Source organism: Pygoscelis adeliae, unplaced genomic scaffold (assembly GCF_000699105.1).
Source record: "Pygoscelis adeliae isolate BGI_AS28 unplaced genomic scaffold, ASM69910v1 Scaffold83, whole genome shotgun sequence".
NCBI lineage: Eukaryota > Metazoa > Chordata > Aves > Sphenisciformes > Spheniscidae > Pygoscelis > Pygoscelis adeliae.
The window spans coordinates 2,874,728-2,882,745 of NW_008824467.1; positions in this window are offsets into that span (position 1 = coordinate 2,874,728).

An 8,018-nucleotide genomic window follows, 5' to 3' on the forward strand; every position below is an offset into this window, starting at 1 on the left:
ACTAAATAGTACCTCGCTGCATCAACACTTACCAGAAACATAGTCTAATAAAAATACCACCATATAAAAAATGAGAACACATTTATCTCCATTTTAGAAGCTATAGTTCACACACACTGTGTAAAACCTGCAACTAATGCATATCAGAGATTGTTGAAACTATGACAAAAATTATTTTTATTTTTCAAATTCTAGTAATTAGCCTTTTTCCATCTCATTCATCTCAAACAGAATTGCATAACAATGTTATATCATACAGGTTTTCCCCAGCAGCTGCAAAACCTCTAAAGTCAGCAAAATGTCCTTCAGGTAATACACTATAAAACTAATACTGGCCTTTGAAATTATGCATGGAGTCCAGTTCTAAAGGATTGTTATTTCTGTCTATTCCACCTACTGAAAAAGCTTCCAATGCCATTTCTAGCGCATTACTCCTAGAAATACTGGATGCTTAGTCATTGCTCTTATCCGCATAATTCATAAAAAATAAACATTTCAATTTTCCTAAATACTAATTACAAGCCTGCATTTGCAAAGATGTAGCACACAAACCAGAAACAAGAGACACTTTTAAAAAACACAGTCCATGCACTGAACATTGAACACTGCCAGTTTGATGAATCTTAAAATCACTGTGTTCTCATTTTGTATACACAGATGAGGGCATTTTAATGTAACCAAAGACATAAAAATCAACACATTATGCAAATGCAATAACAAATGTAAAATGATAAATTAGCGAGCAACTATTCAATTATTACTGTGACTAATTTCTGTAGATGGTGCCACGCTAAATGAACCTGAACTTGTTCTGGTTGACTGCAGTGTTCTGTTGAAACATTTCCATTTGGTTTGTTTGCCGCTTATGTAGATCACTGAAGTAGATAGCATCTGTTTAATGAGCTCCCACTTCATTACAGAGCTGCACTACTTACTGAGTCATTCTCCTTAAGCATGCAGGCTGCGTAATCTGGTGTTGTTTTAAAGCAAATACTAATTTATGATTACCTGTTACATTAGGCCACTGAAAATTGTACTTACACTGGCTTGCATGAGCTGAATGCTAATGGCCTGATTATGGATTGCAGTGATGTCTCATGCTTACAGTCTATGAACATAAATTCCCATCTCAAGTATATTGGCTGAACAATGCGTGCAGTGTAGAAAGGAAAAGGGATAAAATACATTCACTTGTAAAACACACAAATTATGGTCTCCATAGCCATCAAATATAGAAATGTAAGGGATAATCAGAAACATTTCAGTGGTACTATGTTGCCGATATAGACAGTTGAATGACAATAGAATTATTCATTGAAGTGTCATGATTATTACATAATTGATATCACAGTGATAGCTAATTAGATCCTTTTCTGAATGAAAAGATGACAAAGTCTCAAAAATATTACAATTACAAGAGGTAACTGTAATTGGTAATCTCCAGATGATGAAAAACCTGCAGAGCACAGCTGTAAGCATGATCAAAGCAGTGATAAATAAAAACTATATCATAGCTCAGAACTGGTCCAATTGCACCTTCAGATAAAGTCCATAGAACTGGAATAGACCATGAGTCATTGAGCCTAGTCCCCGAAATTAGAGGTCACCTTGCAATAGACATTTACTTCAGATGAGTCCACTGGACATCTTTTCCAACACTACCTTACATTTAAGCAACAAAATGTTTCTCCATACATTAAAAACACTGAGTACATCCCTGTGTCCCATACCACACAGTAAGGCAGTAAACAAATATAGTCCTTTACTCTGCTTACACAGTCCCTGCCAATCTGATTTGAGAGAAAATTGTTTCTTAAATCATGCAACTTTTTTTCAGAATCTACGTATGTATTTACCTGCTCAGAATAGCAAGTTCTGGAGTGAACAAGAGGGCTTGTTATTATTAAACATCAGGAACAAGTCCAGGAAGTACCTGCAGATCATCCACTGAGTAAAACTGGCCACAACCTGCTTAAATTAATCTTTGTTTTAAGAGGAAATACTGAAACTGAGAACCATTGACTTAAACTTCGGACAAGAAACCTAAGCAAGAACATCCTAGAGCAAAAAACGGAGACTGACATTCTCTGAAATGAGATTAAGCTGCTTAACCATACCAGCATGAAATCACAGCAGAGATACATCCTCTTAGACAAAATAGCAACAAAAAAACACAAAAGCAAGATAGTGGCAAAACTGTAAAAACGTTCAGCTGAAAGGGTTACAGAGGACTAACATGAAAGCTTGAGAAGACACCGTTCAAATTAGTTACATAGAAAATAGTATAGGGTAAAACAGAAGACAGGAATTGGGAAGGCTACACAAAACCTTAACAAATGAATAATCCATTGAGAGAAATGCGTAAGAAATTATTTATTAGAAGAAAAAAGTCCAGATGACAATGATGGATTTTGCAGACTTTCCAAGAGGAAAGGCAGCTATAAACAATGAAGATGACGTTTCAGAGAAGCTGAAAGATTCCTCAGTAACGATATTCACCACAAAGGATGTTAAGAAGATATTTACTTTTCAACACTTCTTCCAGTCAATAAAGATGAGACATTACCAAAGACAGAAGAGTCTATAACATATGTGATCCAAGTTTGGTCCTTAACTATTTAACTGGTATATTACCCAGTCTATACTACCACAGAAATGTGCAATTCTCTACTTAAATGTATGTAATTGTCTAATTACAGGAGCACTTCTTTCAGAACAAAGCACAGTATGAAAAAGACAAGCAAGACTGCAGCCCTTTAAGTTACAACAACAGACAAATATTTTCTTATTACCTACTTCAAGGCAGGCTATATTGAAAGATTTTAAAATTTTGTCCAATGAAAGTGATAGGCTGAGAAATGAAATAAGATAAAGTCCTGCGTAAATATAGCAAGAAGCAGCAACAAGGACAGTGGATATACATTCAATAAACTACTGTGCCTCTTTGTCACAATATTAATACAACACTGTACCACTACAGCTGTTCTGTCTCCCATTACAATGCTAAATCAATCAACACTGTATAAGAGGTCCTTGCACTGTGGTGTGTTGCACAGTAGATGCACATTTAAGTCTTTCAGGCTTTCAGGGTGTAGACAAGTCTCTCAACTTATCAGGGCCAAGTAGCAGTGTCTCTCTTTACCTCTGTAAGCTGGTAGCCATGGGCCTCCACCAGGAGAAGAGCAATCAAGTGCTGCACAATGGACAAACCTTTAACCATAGCAGTTAAAGATTTGGAGGACCCAAAAAAACTCAGCATAAAACAAAGGTCTTGAGTTTTCAGCAGTTCCTTTGCCCTTTCAATTGAAACAGTAACAGTTTCCTTATTTTTTTCCAAAGTATCAGTAGTTCACTTTGACATAACTAAGACCCCAGCAGGCTTTCCGGCCAGTAGACCCTCTGTGCACTTGACAAATGGCAAGATAAAAAGAAGCACTGAGAACCAGCTCCCCTCTCCATAAAGCTGTGCTAAGCCACAAAGCCCCTGACTAGAATGGATCCTTTGTGTCACTGGCTCATGGTTTCTGTTCTTAAGCCATGATAAGATACAAAGCTTTCCACAAAATTATCCAGCTCTATCTTAATTTTTTTTTTTTCCAGAATCCAACTAGTTTTTTTATTTGGACCAACAACTTTATTTTCCCATAGCTTTGAAACCACTTCTGGATTTCTAATTCTCTTACTTCCATTCTCAGTGCCTGAAGGGATTTTGACATAAACCAATTGGAACTGGTTGTTGTCTACAAAAAAGCTCATATTTTACAATAAAGCAAATAGCCAGAAGCCAGGTTTTGAATGATTTCTGAACTCTGAATAAAAGAACTCTGAAAGCAATGGTTAGAAACAGGAACCAGTTAAAATCCTCCTCAGAGCTGAAATTCACAGAAATTTGGAGTATTGTATGTTACATAAGTAAGGCTGATTAGAGCACAACTGTACACTTGCAAGCAGTGGATGTTAGGAAGAGAGGAAGATGGACTAGAGGCAGCTTTATTTCTAACTGCCAATTCTGGAATACATTAAATATTCTTCTGTTAATTACATAGATGAGACTGTTTAATACAAATTTAAGTACTAAGTTCCATACAGAAACAAGGCTTGTTAGGAATACCTTTTAGTAGGAAACAAAAATTATTTTTGAACCATAGAAAAGTACAATCTTTTCTAACTCACATAAAGTTGAAAAGCCAAATTTGTCCTATGAAATCAAACCATCACTGAGATTTGGAACATGTCAAACCCATCAGAAGAACCAGAGTTAGCCCTTTGTACAAGCAGTGAGAGGTAGCACAGAAAGTCACCAGGTCCATACAGAAGCTCCAACAAGGGTGGACTCTGCTTGAAAGACATGGCTCGGAAAATAAAATGCTATATTACAAGAAAAGACGTTTGAAGAAGAAAAGCCTGTGGAAATTAAGATCAAAGTAAAAAAACACATGGACATGATAAAACTGTTTTATCATAAGGAAGTGATAAACATAGGCCAAGGTAAGACTGGAGACTGGAAAAGAAATTCAAGAAATGCAATAGATTACATCACTTAGCAAAAATTTGCAAGTTGCAGAGATACATGAAATTTGAAAAAAAGAATGACAATAACCCATCTAGCTCTGATAAAATTCTCATATGAATAAAAGATAGCACTCAGATCTGCATGCGCTACATGAAAAAAAAAAATAGGACATTTATTCTTTTCAAAGGGAACAATGATACAAAAGGTAGGGTGTTGCCAAAACCATAAATGTTAACACAAAAAGGAATGTTGCAAACATTAGTAGGTAACTGGATAAAATTCCTCCCTTGGGGGATACATGAACTGAAAACATGTAGGTAAATAACAAATTAGCAAAGAAATAATTTGTCAAAGTGCTGGAGGAAAAAAGTATTCAGTACTTAATCAAAAGTATGTCAGACCCATGATCTCCTGGAAAAAGTTTACTTGTAAGGAGGGTGGGAGGAAAACTTACCAGTAGCAATTGCAGAGGACACTAACAGAAATGGTTACAGAAAGTGCCAGAATCTAACTCTTCCACACTTTTTCCTTAAGAAAGCTCCTCCACAAGGTACTGAATGAGAGAACATCCGTAAAGGCATATTTGGTCTCAGCCTACGAGAGTGTCTTCGTTAGTCATTGGTTGTGGGGAGGGGAGAGAGAAGGAGGAGACACAACTTTCACTTATTTATGTAATTCCTTCTGATGCATTTATGTTTAAACTGGGACAGTTCCCACTGGGAGAGAAAATCTGGGGGACATAGCTGATACTTTTTCTGTCTTTGAAGGATCAGCTAAATTCCCTCTGGTAAAGAACATTCTTGTTCTTTCAGCAAATCATGGCTCCAGATCATGGCCTGCACATGCCACTTGGACTGTATTCAACAGCTGATTTGTCTTATGACAAATGACAAAAGAAATAAAAGAATATTTCCATGGCATTGAAAGTACAGGATTTGCATTTTTATGAAAAGGAAAAAAAAAAAAAAAAAAAAAGAGCATTATATAGACTGGTAAGCAAACTGATATGACCATTCACCTGACATCAGGGGACCCAAATTCAGTCTAAGATTAAATCCACAGCTCCTAACTACCAGGAAAATACCCTAACTAGCAAGCTGACTGTTCCTCAGACAAAAGACATGGTCCTATAATCACTATGCACTGAGCAACAAAGAATAGTATAGTTTTGTAAAGTAGTTGTTACTGCACTCACCAGAAGAGGCAAATCTCAGGTTCTTTTTTTCCAGCAGTGACAAAAAATTTGGATGAGTAATAGACTATTTTGTAAAGGTGACCATCACATTACACCACATCACATCCCTTCCTTCTGCTCTTCTCCCTTCTCCGAAGAGATCCAGAAATAAACAGGAAAAATGCATCTTTAGGGAGCCTGATTCCATCCTGAAATAAGGTGTGAAGTGAGGACATTAATTGTATTAAGGACTCAGAGAAAATGCAGATGAAAGAACATCTGCATGATCTGATGAATCCTGAGCAGACATACATTCATGTGGTTCTGACCATGCAAAGATGATCTTTACAGTTAAACTACTCAGTTAGGGCAGGCACCTGAAGAATGAACATTCATTGTCAAGAAAGTTCCTCAACCAGTTTTAGACATTGATGTGAACAGACGATATGGTCCAATGACTCTGGTGGGCAACTGGTAGGCTAAGGGAAATTTCAGGTCTCCTGAATCCCTATCCGCTAGTCTATTCAGTAAGTGGTAGTATTCTTGTCCTAAAATGTTGAGCACATGCCACATGCATCCCAGCATCCAATTTAGGAGCAAACACAAGAAATGCAAAGAAGTTCTGTACATATGGGAGATCTGAAAAACAAAGGTATTCAACTTTCAAGCATCTCTCTTGAATGCCACTGTGACAGTTTCATCTGGGTATCTCATCAGACAGTTAAAATGAGAACAGACAAGGAAATTATTTTGAATCGTTGTTCTTTACATAATATGCACTAAATGCAGATCCACAGAACAAGAGATACTGGTGTTAGACTTTTCATCTTCTCTTCCCTCTTTTCATATGTGATGTGGACACATGGTGATGTTGACAGATTCACAAACAAAATGACAGCAAAATTTTTGTTTGTGCTGGATGGAACTGCTCTAGGAAAAGGAGAAAGTTGACTTAACTGTATCCACCATTCAGGGAAGAACTGACTGGAATGAAAGTTGAGTACATCTTTCTATCTGAGGGGAAATTATCTTGTAGATAGGGAGGATAGCCTCATTCTATGGCTTACTCTTTACTCTTCTATAGCCACAGCAGTCTTCGTAAACCATGCATAAAGTCCTTGTTTTGGTGAACATTTGGTTACCACATAACTTCTTATAGACACTGAAAAGCAAAATGAATGTAAGCCTCTCAGTAAAAATATCAATTTTTCTCATCTCTTGTCACTGCATCCTACTGCAAAACATTAAATTAATGACATCACCCAGTTTAGGAATTTTTTTCCTGCTAGAGTGTTTTTAAATATCCACAAAAGATTATGAATTTACCAGGTATATTTCCTTCAGCCATATCTGCAACCTCCTTTAATAGTGAAAGGAACCATCAAACATTGAGAGGAAGAAAAAACATCTCTGCTCCTGGCAAAAAAATGTTATTTGGTAATTAAGATTCTGCTAATGCAAGGTTGCAATTGTCTTCAATTCCCTCAGCAGAAACCTTTGAAGGTCTCTCATGCTCAGTGACACTGTTTTGTACATTACCCGTGTTCCTTATATACCAAATCATCAGATGTCCCTGTCCTTATTAAGGAAACCAAGCAAATTTCTACTAATTTACACAATAAATTGTGATAAACTGTTTGTTAAAATAAATAATGTAAAAAAGGTCTAAAAAAGCAGAGAATTTCTTCAAAGAAGGTGCAGCCTCAATGCAGAGTTACAAACACTGTAGTGAATATTCCCAAATGGATGGCGGACAAAAAAAAGAGGCATAGACCCTTTTGACTTGCAGACCTGGAATATTGCTCATTTTGTTTAAAATAAATTAAAAAAAACTCCATGCTGTATGTCAATGAAGTTTTGACTTTATTATCTATTTCTGATGATCCAACAGAATGAGAATTTGGGCTGCAACAAGGTCTAAGATAGAACAGAAAATTAATAACCCCCAGCCAATCTGGTGGTGCAATTTTTTTTAAGAAAACAGTCCAATACAGTTTCAACCCTGATGAATCTTTCTGGTGAAACAGAGATTTCCTAACAGCTGCAATGCTTTTGGCCACTCCCTGACAAATGCCAAGTATACCAAGTCTAACAGCAGGAGGTTCAAGAACAGTTTCTTTAATTTGCTAGGCATGTAGAACAATTCTCTCTATATTTTATTTTCATGAAAAAGGGATACTGAATGTATAGAAAAAAATTAGTGGCACAAAAGTGGTTTTCTTTCCTTTTCTTTTTTTCTTTTTTTTAATTAAGTTTGCTTATTTACTGTTATCCTTTAACTACTACTTATGTTGCCAGATTTGGAAATGTAAGGAGGAAAAGAAAAAAAGG